At 40.4% G+C, this 21,299-nt stretch overlaps 1 protein-coding gene across 1 annotated transcript in view; it reads left to right on the plus strand.

Annotated features, from left to right (window-relative positions):
• The window catches only part of LOC130358862 (twist-related protein 2-like), a 50,684-nt gene extending 38,140 nt beyond the window's left edge, over nt 1-12,544 (plus strand). The window contains exon 2 of the mRNA XM_056562757.1: nt 11,400-12,544. The gene's annotated coding sequence lies outside the window, so the exon portion shown is untranslated. The remainder of the gene's footprint in view (nt 1-11,399) is intronic.
• The last annotated feature ends 8,755 nt before the right edge of the window (nt 12,545-21,299 follow it).

Genomic DNA, 21,299 nt, shown 5'->3' on the forward strand with positions numbered 1-21,299 from the left:
ATAGGCATAGAGTATTATAGGCCAGAAATACGATGACCAGCCATAACATTAAGGCATAGTGCACATGGGCATAGTCATAGCTCATAGATCATAAGGTTGAAAAAAGACCAGAGTCCATGAAGTTCAACCTATAACCCTATTAAGTTACTACTGAGTTGATCCAGAGGAAGGCAAAAAAACCCTCATACTAGAGGTAAAAAATCCTTCCCGACTCCAAATATGGCATCAGAATAAATCCCTGGAACAACGTTCTGTCCCTATAGATCTAGAATCCATAACCTGTAATGTTATTATTCTCCAAAAATGCATCCAGACCCAGTTTAAATTATTTTACTGAGTTAACCATGACCAACTCCTCAGACAGAAAATTCCACAGTATCACTGCTCTTACAGTAAAGAACCCCCATCTGTGCTGTTGTAGAAACCTTCTTTCCTCTAAACATAGAGGATGCCCCCTTGTTATAGATACAGTCCTGGGTAAAAATAGATCATGAGAGAGATCTCTGTACGGTTCCCTGATATATTTATACATAGTTATTAGCCACTAAGCCTTCTTTTTTCTAAACTAAATAACCCCAATTCTGATAATCTTTCTGGGTACTGTAGTCCTCCCATTCCCCGTATTACTCTGGTTGCCCGTCTTTGAACCCTCTCCAGCTCCACTACATCTTTCTTGTACACTGGTGCCCAGTACTGTACACAGTATTCTATGTGTGGTCTGACTAGTGATTTGTACAGGGGTAGAATTATTTCCTTGTCTTGGGCATCTATGCCCCTATTGATGCACCCCATGATTGTATTTGCCTTGGCAGCAGCTGCCCGACACTGGTCACTACAGCTAAATTTACTGTTAACTAATACTCCTAAATCCTTTTCCATGTCAGTCGTCCCAAGTGTTCTCCCATTTAATACATAATCCCAGACCGGATTTTTCTTCCCCATGTGCTTTACCTTACATTTATCAGTGTTGAACCTCATCTGCCACTTCCCAGACCAAACCTCCAACCTATCCAGATCCATTTGTAACAGTTCACTGTCCTCTATTAATGACCCCTCTACAAGGTCATTAATGAATATCTTAAATAGAACAGGACCCAAGACTGACCCCTGTGGTCCCCACTAGTAACAGTCACCCAATCAGAATAAGTACCATTAATAACCACCCTCTGTTTCCTATCACTGAGCCCGATACTTACCCACTTACACACATTTTCCACTAGCCCCATCCTTCTCATTGTATGCACCAACCTTTTATGTGGCACTGTATCAAATGGTTTGGAAAAATCCAAATATACGACATCCAGCGATTGCCCCTGGTCCAGTCTGGAGCTCACCTCCTCATAAAAGCTGATCAGGTTAGTTTGACAGGACCGATCCCTCATAAAGCCATGCTGATATGGAGTCATACATTTATTTTTATCAAGATACTCCAAAATAGCATCTCTTAGAAAACCCTCAAACAATTTACATACAACTGAGGTTAAACTAACAGGCCTTTAATTCCTGGGGTAACCTTTTGACCCCTTTTTAAATATTGGCATCACATTGGCTATGCACCAGTCCTGGGGAACCAACCCTGTCACTATAGAGTGAATATTAAAAATAGGGGTATGTCTATTACACTACTTAATTTCTTTAGAACACAGGGGTGAATGCCATCTGGACCTGGCGATTTGTCTATTTAGATTTTTTTTTATAGGCGGCACTGTACTTCTTTCTGGGTTTGACAGGTGACCTGTACTGGGAAGTTTACCTTATTTTGCTGTATTTCACCTGGCATTTCATTTTCCTCGGTGAGAAGAATTTTTTTTAATATATTTGCTTTTTCCTGATCCCCGTTTACAATTTCTTCTTTAATGTTTTTTAAAGGGCCAACACATTTTTTACCTTTTTGCTATTTATATAGTTAAAGAACATTTTGGGGTAAGTTTTACTCTCTTTGGCAATGTGTCTTTCTGTCTCTATTTTTGCAGCTTTTATCAGTTTTTTACATATTTTACATTTTTCTCCATAGCTTTTAAATGCTTCTTCACTACCGTCCCGTTTCAGTAGTTGAAATGCTTTGTCATTTATTGCCCCCTTAACATTTTTATTCATCCATATTGGTTTTCTTTTATTTCTGACCCTTTTCTTCCCACAAGGTATATACATCTTACAGTGAGAATTTAAGATATTTTTAAAAGTCTCCCATTTTCAGTATTCTTGTTTTTGAGGACATTATCCCAATTTATATTGATAAGGGCTTCTCTGAGTTGATCAAACTTTGTCTTCCTAAAGTTCATTGTTTTTGTGGCCCCTCGCGAGGTTCCCTTGTTGAAGAACAAGTTATAATGTATTATATTATGATCACTATTTCCTAGGCGTCCTTCTAAATGCACATTAGTTACTCTGTCAGGTCTGTTGGTTAATATTAAGTCCAGTAGGGTGCCCCCTCTGGTCCGGCCCTGCACCATTTGAGACAGACAATTGTCTTTTCCTATAGTCAGAAACCTGTTTCCTTTATGAGATTCACAGGACTCAGCCTTCCAGTTCATATCAGGATAGATATTATCACCTCGTTCTGATTTCCTGCCTTGTTTATTTGCCTCAGTAATTGATTTTCTGCCTCTTCCATTATGTTTGGTGGCTTATAACAAACCCCTATCAGAATTTTTTTTTGTTTTATCTCCATATATTTCTACCCATAATGACTCCATATTATCATTTTCCCTCCCATATACTCCTCCCCTTTCCGTTTTGTCCGATACTTCCTAAATAGACTATAATCCTGCATGTTGACTGCCCAGTCACAGCTATTGTCCAACCAAGTCTCTGTTATACCCACTATGTCATAATTTTCCTCAGACATCAACCACTCCAGTTCGTCAGTTTTATTGGACAGACTTCTGGCATTAGATAATATGGAGTCATTATGGGTAGAAATATATGGAGATAAAACAAAAAAAATTCTGATAGGGGTTTGTTATAAGCCACCAAACATAATGGAAGAGGCAGAAAATCAATTACTGAGGCAAATAAACAAGGCAGCAAATCAGAATGAGGTGATAATAATTTTTATTCTGATTTGCTGCCTTGTTTATTTGCCTCAGTAATTGATTTTCTGCCTCTTCCATTATGTTTGGTGGCTTATAACAAACCCCTATCAGAATTTTTTTTGTTTTATCTCCATATATTTCTACCCATAATGACTCCATATTATCGTTTTCCCTCCCATATATCCTCCCGCAGTGCAGCCTTCAGACTCAATTTCACATAAAGACAAAATTCTCCCCTTTCTGTTTTGTCCGATACTTTCTAAATAGACTATAACCCTGTATGTTGACTGCCCAGTCACAGCTATTGTCCAACCAAGTCTCTGTTATACCCATTATGTCATAATTTTCCTCAGACATCAACCACTCCAGTTCGTCGGTTTTATTGGACAGACTTCTGGCATTAGTCAACATGCAATTCAAAGGTGTATGTTTTTTCTTCCTATGAATCCTATCCCTATTAACTATTCTAACCCCTCCGCTCCACCCCCAAGTACATTAATAAGTCCCCCCTCTCTATCTACACTATCTTCCCCCTCTATGTTGTAGGTTCCCTCCCCCCAGTCCCTAGTTTAAACACTCCTCCACCCTTCTAGCCATCTTCTCCCCAAGCACAGCTGCACCCTCCCCATTGAGGTGCAGCCCGTCCCTACGGTAGAGACGGTATCCAACAGTGAAGTCGGCTCATTTCTCCATGAACCCAAACCCCTCCTTCCTACACCAGCTTCTGAGACACTTGTTTACCTCCCTAATCTCCCGCTGCCTCTCTGGTGTGGCTCGTGGAACATGTAATATTTCAGAAAATATCACCTTGGAGGTCCTTGCCTTAAGCTTGCGGCCTATGTCCGATAAATAATTTTTAAGGACACTCCACCTACCTCTTACTTTGTCATTAGTGCCAATATGTACCATGACTGCTGGGTCCTCTCCAGCCCCACCCAGCAACCTGTCAACCCGATTCGCGATGTGCCGCACTCGAGCGCCAGGAAAACAACACACTGTTCGGCCATACTGGTCTTTGTGACAGATCGCCCTGTCTGTCCCCCTAATAATTGAGTCCCCCACTACCAGTACCTGTCTGGCCTGCCCTGCACTCCTTCCTCCCTCTTTACTGGAGCAGACATCCCCCTGGTGGTCAGAGGCAGAGTCTTTCTGCAGTACTGCTAGCTCTGAAATTGCATCCCCCTCATCTGCCAACCGGGCAAACTTGTTGGGGTGTGCCAGTTCAGGACTAGCCTCCCTGACACTTTTCCCTCTACCCCGTTTTCTAACTGTAACCCAGCTAGCTGCCTGAGTGTCCTGCATCTCAGTCCCACTATCCTCCCCCACCTCTACCCCACAGAGTACTTGCTCAGTGAGCAGGAGACTCCTTTCCAAGTTGTCAATGAGTCTCAGTGTTGCCAGTTGCTCCTCTAGATCCAGGATCTGGGCTTCCAAATGAACAACTCACACACATCTCGCACAACAATATGCACCCTCAAACTGCTGTTCAAGGATTGCATACATTGTGCAAGATGCACACTGGATTGCCTTTTCCAACATGGTGGCCATACTAGATTTGGGGATTGCAAAAATGAACAGTAAAAAAAACAATCAAATACTTCAATTAAACTTCCTTAATTTAAAGTCCCTTAATTTTAAGACCCTCTCACTTTTATACTTACACTCACTTGTATACTTCACACTCTCGTATGCAGACACACAATCACTAGCTTGGACAATCGCTTAGTATACTTTATTTTACAGTTACCAGACACCACCTCTCTCTTCCACTGCCTGGAAGTGAATGCAAAACTGTCTGATCCTCTCTCTGAGCAACGCCACACTTATTCCTTATCCACAGGGGGCAATAAGGGATTGTTAGTAGAGTGTAGATCACTAAGGGGTAGTATGGCTGTGTGGGAGCACAAAGGGGGCATTCTTGTTGAGTAAGGTGGAGGCACTAAAGGAGAACTGTGACAGAATGTTAGCACTTAGGTGCATAGGTACATATTTACTGAGTGTGGGAACTAAGGGGGCTCCATTACGGAAATGGTGTACTAAGGGTCATTATTACTTACAGGGGGAACTTTTATGGGTGGGTGGCACTATTACTGTGTGAAAGGCAGTTGACATTAATAATGCTGAGGCACTGTTACTGAATGAGGATGCACCATTACTGTGGATAGGGGGAGGGGGGAGTAAAGGTGCACCAGTACTGTGTAGGACACAAAGGAGCAGGACTACTATGAAGAGCAGAAAGGAGCCAGTATTTCTGTATGAGGTACTAAGGAGGTCACTAATACCATGTGGCTCACTAAGGGGGGCACCAAAATCAGCATAGACAAGTTGTGTCTGGAGGAAGTGTTCATGGTGGTCTGAGCCTAATGGAGAAGTAAATGAAAAGTGAATGAAAACAGTATACTCTGCAGAGCCCAGTGTGGTGCTAATATGTACCATTATATTGATGTTGTATTAGTTAAATTGATATGTGTAGTAGATATATGAGGTCTACAGTGAGATTATGGCCGGAAGAGTGCAAGTGTGGTGCTGCTATGTGACCCCTATATGGGCAGAGTATGGTAATATTATTGTATTTGTGGTAGACATAAGAGGTCTTGGTGTGGAAAGATTATTTGGCAGTGTCTGTTGCTATTTTTTTTTTACATGGACAACTGTCCGATATGCCAGTGGGAGCAGATCCTTGTCTGTGAACTGGCTTCTTGATAAGAAGAAATGGGCAAATTCTCATTATATTAGATAATTATTTGTTTTTGTATTTTGCATGACTATTATTCAGAACTATGGCAATATATATATATATATATATATATATATATATATATATATATATATACACATTTATTCACATACATACTCACACGCTCTCATATTCATTGTAATAGCTTAGGCATAGGACCGGGACCATTATGTGCATTTCTGACCTATAGTGAGCTGGAAAACACAGTTTCTTCTGGTAACTTTAAGTCATAGCCAAGTATTTTATGCTACAGTAACTCTTCTGTGAGATAAAAAGGCTATTCAGCCATTAAGGCTATTCACGTACAAGATGTGGTTGTGATTGGAAAATATCATCTGAATTCACCATTAACTTCATGTTTTACATGGAAAATATGCTTTGAAATGTGTGTAAAAAAATTTTTTTTTACCTTCATGGTCAAATTTCGGCAAGGCCAGTCTGGATAAGAAAGTAGAATTTGTCGATGACGTACCTCTTAACCACATACTCACCTCTGTGGACACCTCTGTCACAAGTTTCACAGTCCTCTCCACTGACACCGTATGGCATGGATATTAAGTGAAAGACCTCCCCGGCACTGTGTTATTAAAGGGGTTCTCCCTTGTTTATACTGTTTTTTGTTATTATGTTTGTGTGTATAAGTATGTGTTTTTTTATGTGTGTTGTGATTATGTATATATGTATTTTCTTACCTTTTGTGAAGATCTGGAAGCTGGCCCCTTTTTCTTTGCACCTGATTTGCCCTTTTGGATGGGTAACTTAGGATTCAAGCAGAGAAAAAAAAAAAAAAAAAACAAGCCACCCTAGTGGTCATCAGTCATGTAACCATTCTATATTTGGAGACCAGACATTTTGGAAGTGCACTGCTTCTGGACAGGGGTCTAGCCAAGTCTTTTTTGGCTCCAGTCCCTCAATTCCTTACTTTTACCCATTTTTTTCAAAATTCCAGCATATCACCTGACTAATCAGTTGTCGCCTTACATCACTTGTCATTGCACCAGTTGTTTTATTGACTGCAAAGTCTATGCAAGGCAAAAATAAAGGTATCATATTCTATCAGTCCTAAAGTTTAATACATGTGTACCCTGTCATGGAGTAGTATTATCACAGACCGACAGGATGAGCTTGCAGGTCTTCTTCTAGACAGCATTGTTTTGAGACTGAATGTGTACCAGATAACTTAAGTTTAGAAATGCATGCATCCTACAATAATATTGGTAACTCTTCCCTAATGGGATAATTTTTGTCTAACTTCCTAATTTAAAGACTTCTTTATGCAAGTTCTTGGTGTAGCTAAGGTCCCTGGGTAAACTATAAGGGAAAAAATATACATGCATTAACCACAAAAACTGTATAAACATTTCTTTTTCCCTTTAAAGGGGCTTTTCAGGACTTTTGTTTCCTATCCTCAGGTCATCATATCTGATTGGTTGGGTGCTAACATTTGTTTCAAATGGAGCTGAGCTTCAGTGGCCTAGTACAACCACTACACAATGTATTGAGCTACCTGCTTTCAGCTCTGTTTATGTGTTGTGGGTTGCTGCATGTCCTAGGTATAGGCCATCAATACAAAAATGCCCCCAAAACATCTTTAAAGTATATTTACAGCATTGGTTTTCTGCTTTTTCTGCAAATACCTGTGTGAATAGACACAGCTCTAGCTGGGTGTTACAGTTGCCGAGGCAACCGTACGATGCCCAGCAAGATCTGTGCATGATTAATCCTTTACCGATTAACGGGACTCGTACACCAAACATGCTGGGTGTCATATGGTTGCCTTGGCAACTGTACTGCCCATACTATACTATACTATACATACTATCCTGCTATCTGACTCTATTATATCACAGTGACCTCCCAAAGAAGCACTGATGCAGACCCTTTAAAGATCATCATTTCTGTGCAAAAAGGAGGATTTACGCTGTTCACACCAAGGGGGCATGAGAAAGGCTGGATAAAGGCTCAATATCGGATGGAGGGGGCATCTCAGGGGCCCCTCTCAAACGTGACTTTAGGGTCAACTTGAAAAAAACTAAAGATGCAGAAATATACAACACTTTGATAGATGGTGTATATTTAGGTGCTGGCACAATGGCAGCCACAGAGCCACTGGATTTAGTAAGTGGTCTGCGAAAATGGGCAGAACTTAATTTATGTTTGGTGCACCAATACACTGCAGATGATACATCTCCTTCAAAGTGTCCATGACCACTATGTGTGACTATATTGTGTGCAGATTCCATGCACATGACTTTATCAAGTGCAAAACCAAATTATTCTTCATTTCCTTATTCTGATGAATAGGGCCCAGCCATGATAATCGCTGGGCATCAGATGCCTCATCAACCTGATAACTCAGTACATAGTTGCATCTGTCTACACCTAATGTCAGATCAGGCAGGAAAATGTTTGTGCTTTTAACGGTAAAATCGACAATTAAATTCTTTTTTATGGAGTAATAATGTAATTTGTTTCTAAAGTTACAGTACAGTGTACCAATTTACCCCTATAACATAAGCATGCAATATACTATCACACTGGTAAACATATTACTTATTTAGAAAAAAAAAAAACACAGAAAACAAAAATGACCATAGAGTTAAATATATATCATTTTTATTTTATAACAATATTACAGTAAACTCTATAAAAGTCCCAAGAGTCACAAAATGCATATGTCCAAATACATGCACAGTATAAACTGGAGAAAAAGTACCGATAGTTGGGTAACTATGCAGGCTACAGTATCATAGTACGATGTAAAGTACAAACAGACATATACCCAAATATACAACAAGTACAAAGTAACTAGTGCACAAAACATTACATAAGGTATGACCAAGGTGAACAAACAATTAAAGTGCATGTAGAGTACAGTAAAATACACAACAGCCCCATACCCCAGTTACCCACCACACTTCCGAGACATTTCACCAAAAAGGCTTTTATCCAGGAGTGACTGGTGAACTTGCCAAAAAGGACATTCAGAGCCATGATCTAGGACCGCATACGTGTGTGAAGATGTCATCGCCATTGAATACAATGTTCTTGATAGTTTCCCCTCCCTTTATATTGGGACACAATTTATCTGACTCTCCTTGTTAAATTCTTATTACTGGTGAGTGAATATTTGCTGAGCATATGTTTCCAGGCAGTATTACAATGCTCTAAAAGCTTGCCAAAATGTTGAAAGGGTCACAGGCACTGCTTTGGGAACTAGTAATAAACAGACTTTTCTTTTTGATAAATCTTCTCTGTTTACAGGGCTCGCCTCCCACCCACGTATGTTTAGAAATGATTGTTAACTCATTGCTGTTCTACAAACCTACATATTCCCAGCATTTCGCAGCCGAAACAATTGTCTGTGCCAAAAACCTGGTTACCGTGTCATGATGTGGACCCAGAATGCCATGTTGGTTGTTTCTCATACACAAGTCCAATTTTAAGAGAAAGGACAATCCCTAATTATTACATAGCATCATCAATGAGCATCAATATGTGCAATAAATTAGAGCACAGGAAGAGAAGGTTGAATACTTAAATTAACTTAAATTCCTAATGTCCTCAAATCTCATTTGAGAACTTCCTCCCTAACTCTTCAGAGCTGACAACTGGCTGCTCTGTGCACTGAGGCTCTGTGACACGCCCCCCACTCACACAGCAGGCTGATTGACAAGTCGGGAGCATGCACAAAGCCCTGCTTGTCTCGACCACTCTTCAGTTTTTTTTTGTCTTGTCATAGAGACACACAGGCTATAGCTGCAGGGACAAGACAGTGTTCTGGACAGTGGAGGGACCCATGGGGGTAAGAAGTATAGAGCATTTTTTCACCCCCAATTTTTTTAACCAATGGATATTGCAAATATACATAAAATGTTATTATATCCATTATATAAAAAGTTTTTGCAAATGACAGGGCCCATTTAAGAGAGGAGAGATAAGGCATTTTCTTTATTCTATACCATTGTTTCCCAATCAGTGTGCCTTTGGCTGTCCGAGCATGCTGGAAGATGTAGTTTTGGAACAGCTGGAGGAACACTGGTTGGGAAACACTGCTCTATACAGATCATTGATTTTATTGTATCTGTCACGATCATTCCATCTGGGCAAGCTACTTTGAGAGAAGTGATAAAATCCTCCCAGCTGCCACTATATTACTATGTAACAGCCAAGCATAAGTGAATTTTCTACATTATATTTTAAGCATCTAAAATACTTTGAGTGCATGTTGAACTTGTTAGGTTTCTATAGAGAGGTGCAGTAGCCTATGTACTGGTAAGACACTTAGCTGTGTTGCTTGATTTTTTTGGCTTTCAGACTCCATCTGCTCTTTCTTGTAAAAAATATTCGTGACTAAATGGTCGATCCTTAATACAAACCAAAGTCATTTGCAACTTCCTCTAATTCGTGAAGTTAATTTCAACATAAGTAACATTTAGATAGGTTAAGTAGTGGTGTCTCAGAGGCACCAACACACACTAGTTTTATCATGTACATAGCCCTTTCTGGATCACTGAAAGAGCCAAAGAATAAAGAAAGTTCACTACACTACTGTCTTATAGGAGTCACTTCTGGCATGAATTATCATAATATACTGACATCTTCTTGGAAGCGTTGGGTAAACCATACTTAGTGGACAAAGAAAACGAAATAAAATGTTAGGTTAAAGGGAATCTGTCAGCTATATATCATGCTCAGAGCAGCAGACATTCATTATTAGCTGTTGGCTGTTTGCAAAATTATAAAATCATGCTTTTGTTCTAAGCTCAAGAGTAATAGAGGTTGAGCTGCAGTATGCACACCTACTTCTTCCCCCATTCCTCCCTACTCTGCATAATTCATGGATAGGTATTGGCTGAATCTTGTATGTCAATCATGGGGTGCAAGGAGTGGTGGGGGAGGGAAGAGGCATGCATGCTGCAGCCTCTACAACATATTTCTTGAGCTTAGGAGATAAACATGATTTTATTATTTTGCAAACATTGGTAACCTCCATAATGTAGCTGGGCAAATAATACCTACAAATAAACACTTTGGGGGAGATTCTTCAAGACCGGTGCTGAGGAAAAGTTGCCCAGTTGCCCATGGCAACCAATCAGATCGCTTCTTTTATTTTTTAGAGGCTTTTTTCAAAAATGAAAGAAATTATCTGATTGATTGTTATGGGCAGCTGGTCAACTTTTCTTCTGCACAAATTTTGATGACTCTCCACCTCTCTTTTTATCTGTAGGCCTGGCATATGAATCCATTACACAGATAGACCATTTATATTAAGGGGTTGTCCAATAACAAAAGGGGTTGTCCGGCTCCCACAGCACTACAGAAAGGGACATAAGTAAAGTTATTGTATTTAAAATGTAAATGTTATTCATTTACATTAAAAAAAATCACTGAATATTTTCTTCTGTCGTTGGACGACCCCTTTAAAGGGCACAATGCAATTCCTTATTTACTCTATGGTAGCACAGGAGGGAAATTGAACACCTCACAGATTATAGCTGTTCATTGGTGCTACCAGAACCCCTGGACAAGCTCATTGAAATATTTTGGTAAATGCTTAAAATGTACAGTGACTTAGTAATATATGTGTAGACAAGTTTACTAACTTTATTATACTCTTTTAACAGGTATGTCATAAGTGACCATTGAAAATAAGGTCCTCTGTTCCATTCCATGGCTCCATCTTTTTGGCAGCACGAGAGCTGTGCAGTAAATATGTGAATGAACACTACAAGTAGTCGTCTGGGATAATGATTCTGGAAGACCTACACTAGAAAAGGATTTGTGACGTTGAATATGTGTCATGTTTCAGCTGGAAAAACCTTGGCGCAGCTGACCTTTTCACTCCACGAATGTAAAAGTCAACTGTGGACATAAAACCACTTGTAAAGAAACCCTGTGGAAGTTATTTATTCAGGAAAAGAAACATGAAACTAATCCAAATGGAGCCTTCCCTTCTATGCTAAGTCTGCAAAAATAAAAATTCCTTTACTTTTTAGCTATGGAAGGATCTCAAGGAGGGATCAGCTAGCTGCAACTCTATTCATTTCTCATCCAGTTCTTCAAAGACCTGAGAGCTCTTGCATTGCATTTATGGATGGCTTTCTTGCATACATCATATGATATTAAAAGAGGATCTCCATTATATTCTATGCCAAGCTTCAGCAGAGAAGAGTCCCTGTAGATTCTCCAAAGAGTAGACCTGCCAGCATCCAGTGGTACGAAGGAATCTCCCATCAATCCAGCTGTCAGAGTAAAATGTATATTCTGTATGGAAGCGAAAGTAATATTCCACTTAAGAAAAGACTGTATTTCCTTTTATACCATAATATACAAGGTAGAGAAACAGCCAGAGTATGCCTTTTTATTTTTGTGAAATCATGGAAAGATATATACGGCAATGATATGGGTTGATATGTGGTACCTTCTTGTTGGGCGTTTTATAGATATTTCCCTGGCAGATTGAAATAGGTGACGATTATGTCTTAGAAATGTAATAGTACAGTACATAAAGAACTCCTTGAAGAGTAAATCTGCAGGTGGCTGACCCAATAAAACCTTTAACAATGTCTATGCATGTGTCTTGAATGCCTGAATACTGTATATGGAAAGTGTTTGCATTTGCTCTAGAAAGTAACCTGACTGCTGCTTCTCTGTGCTTGGCATACCGTATATACTCGAGTATAAGCCGACCCGAGTATAAGCCGAGACCCCTAATTTCAACCCAAAATCCCAGGAAAAGTTATTGACTCGAGTATAAGCCTAGGGTGGGAAATACCTCATCCCCCCCTGTCATCATCCAGACCCGTCATTAACATCCTCATCATCATCCCCTTGTCATCATCCCACACATCCCCCCTTCATCATCCCCTTATCATCCCACACATCCCCCCCTTCATCATCCCCTTGTCATCATCCCACACATCCCCCCTTCATCATCCCCTTATCATCCCACACATCCCCCTTCATCATCCCCTTATCATCCCACACATCCCCCCTTCATCATCCCCTTATCATCCCACATATCCCCCCTTCATCATCCCCTTGTAATCATCCCACACCCCCCCTTCATCATCCCCACACCCCCCCTTCATCATCCTCTTCTCATCATTCGCCCTCAGTGGTCTTCAACCTGCGGACCTCCAGAGGTTTCAAAACTACAACTCCCAGCAAGCCCGGGCAGCCATCGGCTGTCCAGACTTGCTGGGAGTTGTAGTTTTGAAACCTCCGGAGGTCCGCAGGTTGAAGACCACTGCGGCCTTCAACATCATCCAGCCCCCTCTCACCCCCTTTAGTTCTGAGTACTCACCTCCGCTCGGCGCTGGTCCGGTCCTGCAGGGCTGTCCGGTGAGGAGGTGGTCCGGTGGGATAGTGGTTCCGGGCTGCTATCTTCACCGGGGGCGCCTCTTCTCCGCGCTTCCGGCCCGGAATAGAGCCGTTGCCTTGACAACGACGCATCTGCGTCGTTGTCAAGGCAACGTGACTATTCTGAGGCCGGGCCCGAAGCGCTTAGAAGAGGCCTCCCCGGTGAAGATAGCAGCCCGGAACCACTATCCCACCGGACGACCTCCTCACCGGACAGCCCTGCAGGACCGGACCAGCGCCGAGCGGAGGTGAGTACTCAGAACTAAAGGGGGTGAGAGGGGGCTGGATGATGTTGAAGGCCGCAGTGGTCTTCAACCTGTGGACCTCCGGAGGTTTCAAAACTACAACTCCCAGCAAGCCCGGACAGCCGATGGCTGCCCTGGCTTGCTCGGAGTTGTAGTTTTGAAACCTCTGGAAGTCCGCAGGTTGAAGACCACTGCGGGTGGGGGAGTTCACTCGAGTATAAGCCGAGGGGGGTGTTTTCAGCACGAAAAATCGTGCTGAAAAACTCGGCTTATACTCGAGTATATACGGTACATTCTGGATAACAGTTCATATACTGTACGTAAAATTCAAAAAACTACAAAAAGTGCAGGGTCATGTATAATGTTTTACACAGTAGAATCCACACAGCAGATTTTGAGGTGGTATTTTCAAAGCATTTTTTACCAATGTGAGCATACCCTTAAAGAGGACCTTTGACGAACTTTACGAAAAAAGAGTTTGCATTGTTATTAAATAGCTCAGGGCGCCCTGATCACACACCATTTTACAGTTTCTTGATACGTCCTCCTGTTCCTGAGATAAGAGGGTTTATAGTTTGGCAATTCCAGTAATCAATCAGATGGGTGTGAATTTAATTGTCAATTGATGGGCGGGATTACACAGGCAGGGGGTGTGTATTAGCCATACACATCCCTCAATGTAAAACATTCACATATTCACCCCTCAATGTATAAACCCACCCATCTGACTAATTCCCTGAAATGTCAAACTATAAACCCTCATATGTCAGCCTTTGATATGCTGTAATCATTGGGGGAGCAATAATAGGGTAAGTGTATTACCAATTTATCATCATCCTTTATATCAGGTTTAGATCTCAATACAAACATAAACTGTTAACATGGCCTAAATATGGATTCCATTGTATTCCCAATACATCAGTATCTCCTAAGGCTGTGTTCACACACTAAGGTTTTATTTCCAATTATTGAATTCATATTTAAAGTCTTAATACGTGTCTTTATAAGTGTCTTTTATTTATGATCCATTCCTTGCTTTGAATAATTGAAAATAAAAACCTGAATGTGTGAACACAGCCTAAGATGTAAACACAATCTATGCTAACTATACAGAACGTCACACACTTCTACCTTTTGCTGTGGGTAAAGGAATTTGAATTATGAACTTAGCCCCGTAGAAGATCATATGATAAAATGAAACATGTGACATACTGCTGCATATAACCCAATACACACACACATATATCTATATAGATAAATGTGTCTATCTATCTATCTATCTATATATACAGTGGTGATCAAAAGTTTGGGCACCCCAGGTAGAAATTTGTATTAATGTGCATAAAGAAGCCAAGGAAAGATGGAAAAATCTCCAAAAGGCAGCAAATTACAGATTAGACATTCTTATAATATGTCAACAAAAGTTAGATTTTATTTCCATCATTTACACTTTCAAAATAACAGAAAACAAAAAAATGGCATCTGCAAATGTTTGGGCACCCTGCAGAGTTAATATCTTGTACTGCCCCCTGTGGCAAGTATCACAGCTTGTAAACGCTTTTTGTAGCCAGCCAAGAGTCTTTCAATTCTTGTTTGAGGTATCTTTGCCCATTATTCCTTACAAAAGTCTTCCAGTTCTTTGAGATTTCTGGGCTGTCTGTCACGCACTGCTCTTTTAAGGTCTATCCATAGATTTTCAATTATGTTGAGGTCAGGAGATTGTGAAGGCCATGGCAAAACCTTCAGTTTACACCTCTTGATGTAATCCCCCGTGGATTTCAAGGTGTGTTTAGGATCATTATCCATTTGTAGAAGCCATCCTCTCTTTAACTTCGGCTTTTTCACAGATGGCATCAAGTTAGCATCCGTTTCCTTCTACTCGCCACTGGCTGCAATACAACCCCAAAGCATGATTGATCCACCCCATGCTTAACAGTTGGACATAGGTTCTTTTGATTAAATTCTGTTCCCCTTCTTCTCCAAACGTACCTTTGCTCATTCTGGCCAAAAAGTTCAATTTTAACCTCATCAGTCCACAGAACTTGTTTCCAAAATGCATCAGGCTTGTCTATATGTTCATTTGCAATGTTCAAATGCTGATTTTTGTGGTGAGGACATAGAAGAGGTTTTCTTCTGATGACTCTTCCATGAAGACCATATATGTACAAGTATCTCTTTATAGTGGAATCGTGTACCACAACTCCAGTGTCTGCCAGATCTTTCTGGAGGGATTGTGCAGTCAAACTTGGGTTTTGAATAGTTTTTCTCACAATCCTGCGAGCTGTTCTGTCTGATATTTTTCTTGGTCTTCCAGATCTTGCTTTTAATTCCACTGTTCCTGATGACTGCCATTTCTTAATTACATTCCGAACAGAGGATATTGACACCTGAAAAAGTTTTCCTATCTTCTTATAGCCTTCTCCAGCTTTGTGAGCGTCAACTATTTTCAGTTTCAGTGCTGATTGTTGGGGCAAGGTCAGATGAGTCTGGGCATTTAAAACCTTCGAGATTGACATCACCTGGTCTTCCCAGATGATGATTGAGAACAATCCATGACACTGGCAGGTCTCAGTTTTGCAAAGGGGGCAGCGCATGCTATAAATTCTGCAGGGTGCCCAAACTTTTGCAGATGCTTTTTTTTTTTTGTTTTCGGTTATTTTGAAAGTGTAAATGATGGAAATAAAATCTAACTTTTGTTGACATATTATAAGAATGTCTAATCTGTAATTTGATGCCTTTTGGAGATTTTTCCATCTTTCCTTGGCTTCTTTATGCACATTAATACAACATTTTACCTGGGGTGCCCAAACTTTTGATTCTCACTATATATATATATATATATATATATAAATATACACATACGGGGGGGGGGGGGGTATCTAGTCAGCCACCAATTGTGCAAGTTCTCCCACTTAAAAAGATGAGAGAAGCCTGTAATTTTCATCATAGGTATACCTCAAGTATAAGAGACATAAGAAAAAAAATCCATAAAATCCCATTTTCAGATTTTTTAAGCATTTATTTGCAAATTATGATGGAAAATAAGTATTTGGTCAATAACCAAAGTTCATCTCAATACTTTGTTATATACCCTTTGTTGGCAATGACAGAGGTCAAAGTTTCCTGTAAGTCTTCACAAGGTTTTCGCACACTGTTGCTGGTATTTTGGCCCATTCCTCCATGTAGATCTCCTCTAGAGCAGTGATGTTTTGGGGCTGTCGCTGGCCAACACAGACTTTTAACTCCCTCCAAAGGTTTTCTATGGGGTTAAGATCTGGAGTCTGGCTAGGCCACTCCAGGACCTTGAAATGCTTCTTACAAAGCTAATCCTTTGTTGCCCGGGTGGTCTGTTTGGGATTGTTGTCATGCTGAAAGACCCAGACGCGTCTGGCACTGGCACTTTGTTACTTTGGTCCCAGCTCTCTGCAGGTCATTCACTAGGTCCCACCGTGTAGTTCTGGGATTTTTGCTCACTGTTCTTGTGAGGAGACTCTTGAAGAAGTTACAGGTCTGTGAGAGCCAGAAATCTTGCTTGCTTGTAGGTGACCAAATACTTATTTTCCACCATAATTTGCAAATAAATTCTTTAAAAATCAGACAATGTGATTTTATGGATTTTTTTTTTTCATTATGTCTCTCATAGTTGTGGTATACCTATGATGAATTACAGGCCTCTCTTATCTTTTTAAGTGGGAGAACTTGCACAATTGGTGACTCACAATACTTTTTTGCCCCACCGTGTTTGTGTATATATATATATATATATATATATATATATATATATATATATATATAAGGGCTTTAAACTAAACAGGGCATTTACTGGAAAACACCACTGTAAGTTGTTATGAAGTTTTATTTAGCCAAAGCCACAAGTCAATTCAAAGGGAATGGTAACTATGAGGGTATGTTCACGTGGCGGAATTTGCATGCAGAATTCTGCCAGAAAATTCCGCACAACGCTGTAGCAGAGTCACATTGATTTCAATGGAATTCTGCTCCACTGTGCAAAATCCTGATGTCGGCGCCCAAAGAAAGAATAGACTTGCCTATTCTTTCTGCAAATTCTGCTTGGAAATGCATTGCCGTCTATGAGTCGGCACATTTCCAAGCGGTCCTAGCACCCAAAGGATTTTTCAAATGTGCAGAATCTCCACCCATGTTTTCCTGGATGACATTCTGCACATTTTCCTACCATGTAAACATACCCTAAGCCTCCTGCACATTATGGAATATCCACCCAGAGAAATTCCGTGTGGAGATTCCGATGCAGCAGCCTCCTATTGTCTTTAATGGGACTCTGCTAGACTGTGCACACTGCAGAAATTCCAATTCCAAACTTAGCCAATAGAATTAACATGTTCTTTCTTTCAGGGGAATTTGTTTAGAACTGCATTGTTGTCAATAGGGACGGCACATGTCAGAGTGGTCACCAATTAATTGCGCTGGCGCCTGCTGCACATGTAATGTCTGCTCAGAATTTCTCCAGGTTGATATTCCATAGTGTGCAAGGACATTCTATTCTCCTTCATGCTGCACTTCTGGTGTTGCCTTAAGAAGAGGTTTTGCCCACTGCATTTTTTAAAGAAATGCCACTGCCATTTTTATGCAATTTTCCGAGCCACATTTCTTATTCCTTCAAAATCCATTTCTGGCTTAGGCATCAAAAAACTGCATCAAAAACTGCAGTTTGTTAAACTCCCCTAATGCCGGTGCCACATACAGCGTTCTTGAAAAAAAATACTGTATTTTTTCGCCCAGTTATTGTTTGATTTCTTAGCCAAGGCTTGAAGAAGTTTCTAAAGCAGGGGTCTCAAACTCGAGGCCGCAGGGCGATATTTTGCGTTTAGTGTTAATGTGGCCTGTGCCAGGGGTGGATTAACAGGTCGGACACTCGAGGACTCTGAGAGACACTGCTAACCCATAACCACCCCCCACCCCAGTGGCCCATAAGTTACTCAGGGCTCTTTAACAGCACTGGGGCATCTGGTAGCAGACGTGCGTGCAGCACAGAGGCACCTCTGTTACCAGGAAGGGAGACATCAGTGACGTCACAAGGCCCCACCAGGGAGGAGTGCAGCGGAGTTCACATCTCTCAGCACCATGTCAGGCTGCCACACAGTGCCACTTGTGAGTAAGGGAATGCCAAGCCTTTTGCAAATGGTTGATGTAAAATTATTGGTTATGGTACAAAATTAGTTATAGGTTTGGGTCAGCTCCAGAGCCAAAGGGTGTATCAGGGCATGCTGGGCATTGTAGTTAGCAACTGCAACTCCCAGCATGCCCTGATACAGTCTATGGCTCTGCAGCTGACCAAAACTACAACTTCCAGCATGTTGCACTATAGTAGTATGGTATATATAGTATGGTATATATAGTAGTACAGTATAGGTTATGGTGCAACATTCTGGGAGTTGTAGTTTTGGTCAGCTGCAGAGCCATAGGCTGTATCAGGGCACGCAGGGCACATTAGGTAGTAACTGCAACTCCCAGAATTCCTTGACACATCCTATGACTCTTTTTTTTGTCAAATACTTTATAAGGCCCAGCCTCACTCAGTCTCTACTACCAGCGGCCCCCAGATCATTTCAGTTTAAGACCCCTGTTCTAAAGAAATTAGAAATATAAAGGAAGGGCTTATGCTTCTCCTTTCTTTTGAATACACTTTACTAAAGAAAAGTACATCAAAAACTGCAGTCGGAGTTTTCCAAAACAAGCTGTGTGTGATACCAACCTAAGTCTAAGTGGCATACTTTTGGCGTGTAAAAAAAACTCCATGACTTTCAAGTAAGTTTTTGTTATTCAGACAATTTTCAGCATGCATTTTTTCATCTGAATTTCAAGTCCTATAGAGAAGGTAATGCAATACCTAGAGCCTTGTGCACTTAAAGTGTACCTGTCAACAAAAACATTTTATATAATGTAGATAATACCATTATATGTATATTTGTAATACACATTGCTTAAAAAAAATTTGTATATTTTTTTCCCTGCAGCTATTGCTTGTGTGTCTCTATGAGGAGTCCAAATACAGGAAGTGAGGATGGACAAGCAGGGATCTGTGCACTAAGAAAAATCAGGACAGTGTGCACTGAGGCTTTATAACATGCTCCTGGCTTATACATCAGGATGATTGACAAGCCAGGAGTCTGCAAAGAGACCTGCCCTCACTTCCTGTATTTGGACTCCTCATGGAGACACACAGACAATAGCTGCGAGGACAGCCTTTTTTCACCCAAAAACATACACATTTTTTAAGCAATGCATATTACAGCTATACATATAATGGTATTATCTACATTATTTAAAAAGTTTTGTTGACAACAGGTACACTTTAAAAAAAAAAAAAAACTACCCTTCTCCAAAAAACTAAAACAAAAGTGAAGACATACACCATAAACAAAAAAGCATTGTTGCTACAGTGTTAATTTTTTTTTAATTAACAAATTTAATGTTTTAAAAATTTCCCCCAAAAAATGCTGCAAAAAAAAAAAATTGCAAAACACTATATGAAACACCAGCCTACTGAATATTTATATTTCCTATTTGTCTGAATATGAAATTTAGCAAGGTTGGTGACACTTGTTCTTCTCCATGGGAGGTCTGGCAGTGTTACTCTCTACACTAGATGAGGTTTTGTCCTTTACCAGTCCCGGGCATTGGTTGTTCAGTTCTTTCCAGTTAGCTTAGAACAGGACTGGGGGTTGTGACAAGAATTTTTTTTTAGTTTTCTCCCAGAAATTCAGATTTTCAAACTAAATTTTGGCTACCATTTATGCAGAAATATTACTTATAAATATGCGTGAGTGATGACAATATCTGTGGAGCGCTACAGAATGTGTTGGCGCTATATATATGCAATAGAAAAAGACATAAGTATAAAGTGATGTATTTTATGATATCAATAAACTATGTTCACTCGAAGGAGTGCTGGTCAAGTTTAGTATTTAGTACGTGATAAATTATGTTTATGAACCATCTATGTAGAATTCTGTAATACATGAATTAAACTATTTCTTCTAAGGCAATCCTTAGAACTGTTCCAACCCCCTGATAACATATTTACATTGCAGAGCAGTGTATAAAGCATCAAAGCATTATAAGGGGTTGTACAATGAAAACTATATTTAGGTTGTTCATGCCTCAAGCTCAAGAACTGTGGACTGTAGATCAATACATTATGGTTTATGTACAACTGAATAGAGAAAAGTTACCTATAGGCAGGTTTGGGTTTATGGATCTTGACAGACGTAACGTGAAGCTCCTGGGTGCAAGGCAAAGACCACTCAAAACCACATGTAATGAATAGTCCAGGTCTTCTCCTATGGGGCACAGACCTCTTGGGCATCATCAGGCTTCAGAGCCCGATGTGACTGCAGCCTCTGCACCCTGTATAGTTTCGTCTCTGGATGCTGACTATTCCAACATGAGGTGGCTTGCCTGCCATTGACACGAGGACACATTCTGGAAAGACTCCAATAAAATAAAACTGTTGTTTATGAATAAAATTGTAGTTCCGGAGCCTGACACATGTATCTTACGGTGTTTGTTTTGCTTGGATGTGCCACTGACAAGCTCTTTGGCTATGTGCTGCAAGTTCCTCCAGCTGGGGGGAATCTGAACTGTATTATTGTGCTAGAAATACTTGCATAAATAAATAAATCCATCAATGTTTTGTTGTTGCAATGTCAGGTATTTTATAACAGGGTGCTTTGTATACAATAGTTTGACCTCCACCCTTCTTATATATTCTAGAATTGAAGTTTACTCAAGAAATTGCCAGTCAGCCATAGACATAACTAAGAGAGCAAAATCATAGGGGGTGGTGGTTGGATACTGCAGTTATTCCTGTTAAAACCAATGCTCTTTTTCTATTTTTCTTCTAACATGAAGCTGCATGATTCCTTTTAATTTCCC

The sequence above is a fragment of the Hyla sarda genome, chromosome 2 (genome assembly GCF_029499605.1).
Source record: "Hyla sarda isolate aHylSar1 chromosome 2, aHylSar1.hap1, whole genome shotgun sequence".
In the NCBI taxonomy this organism is placed as follows: domain Eukaryota; kingdom Metazoa; phylum Chordata; class Amphibia; order Anura; family Hylidae; genus Hyla; species Hyla sarda.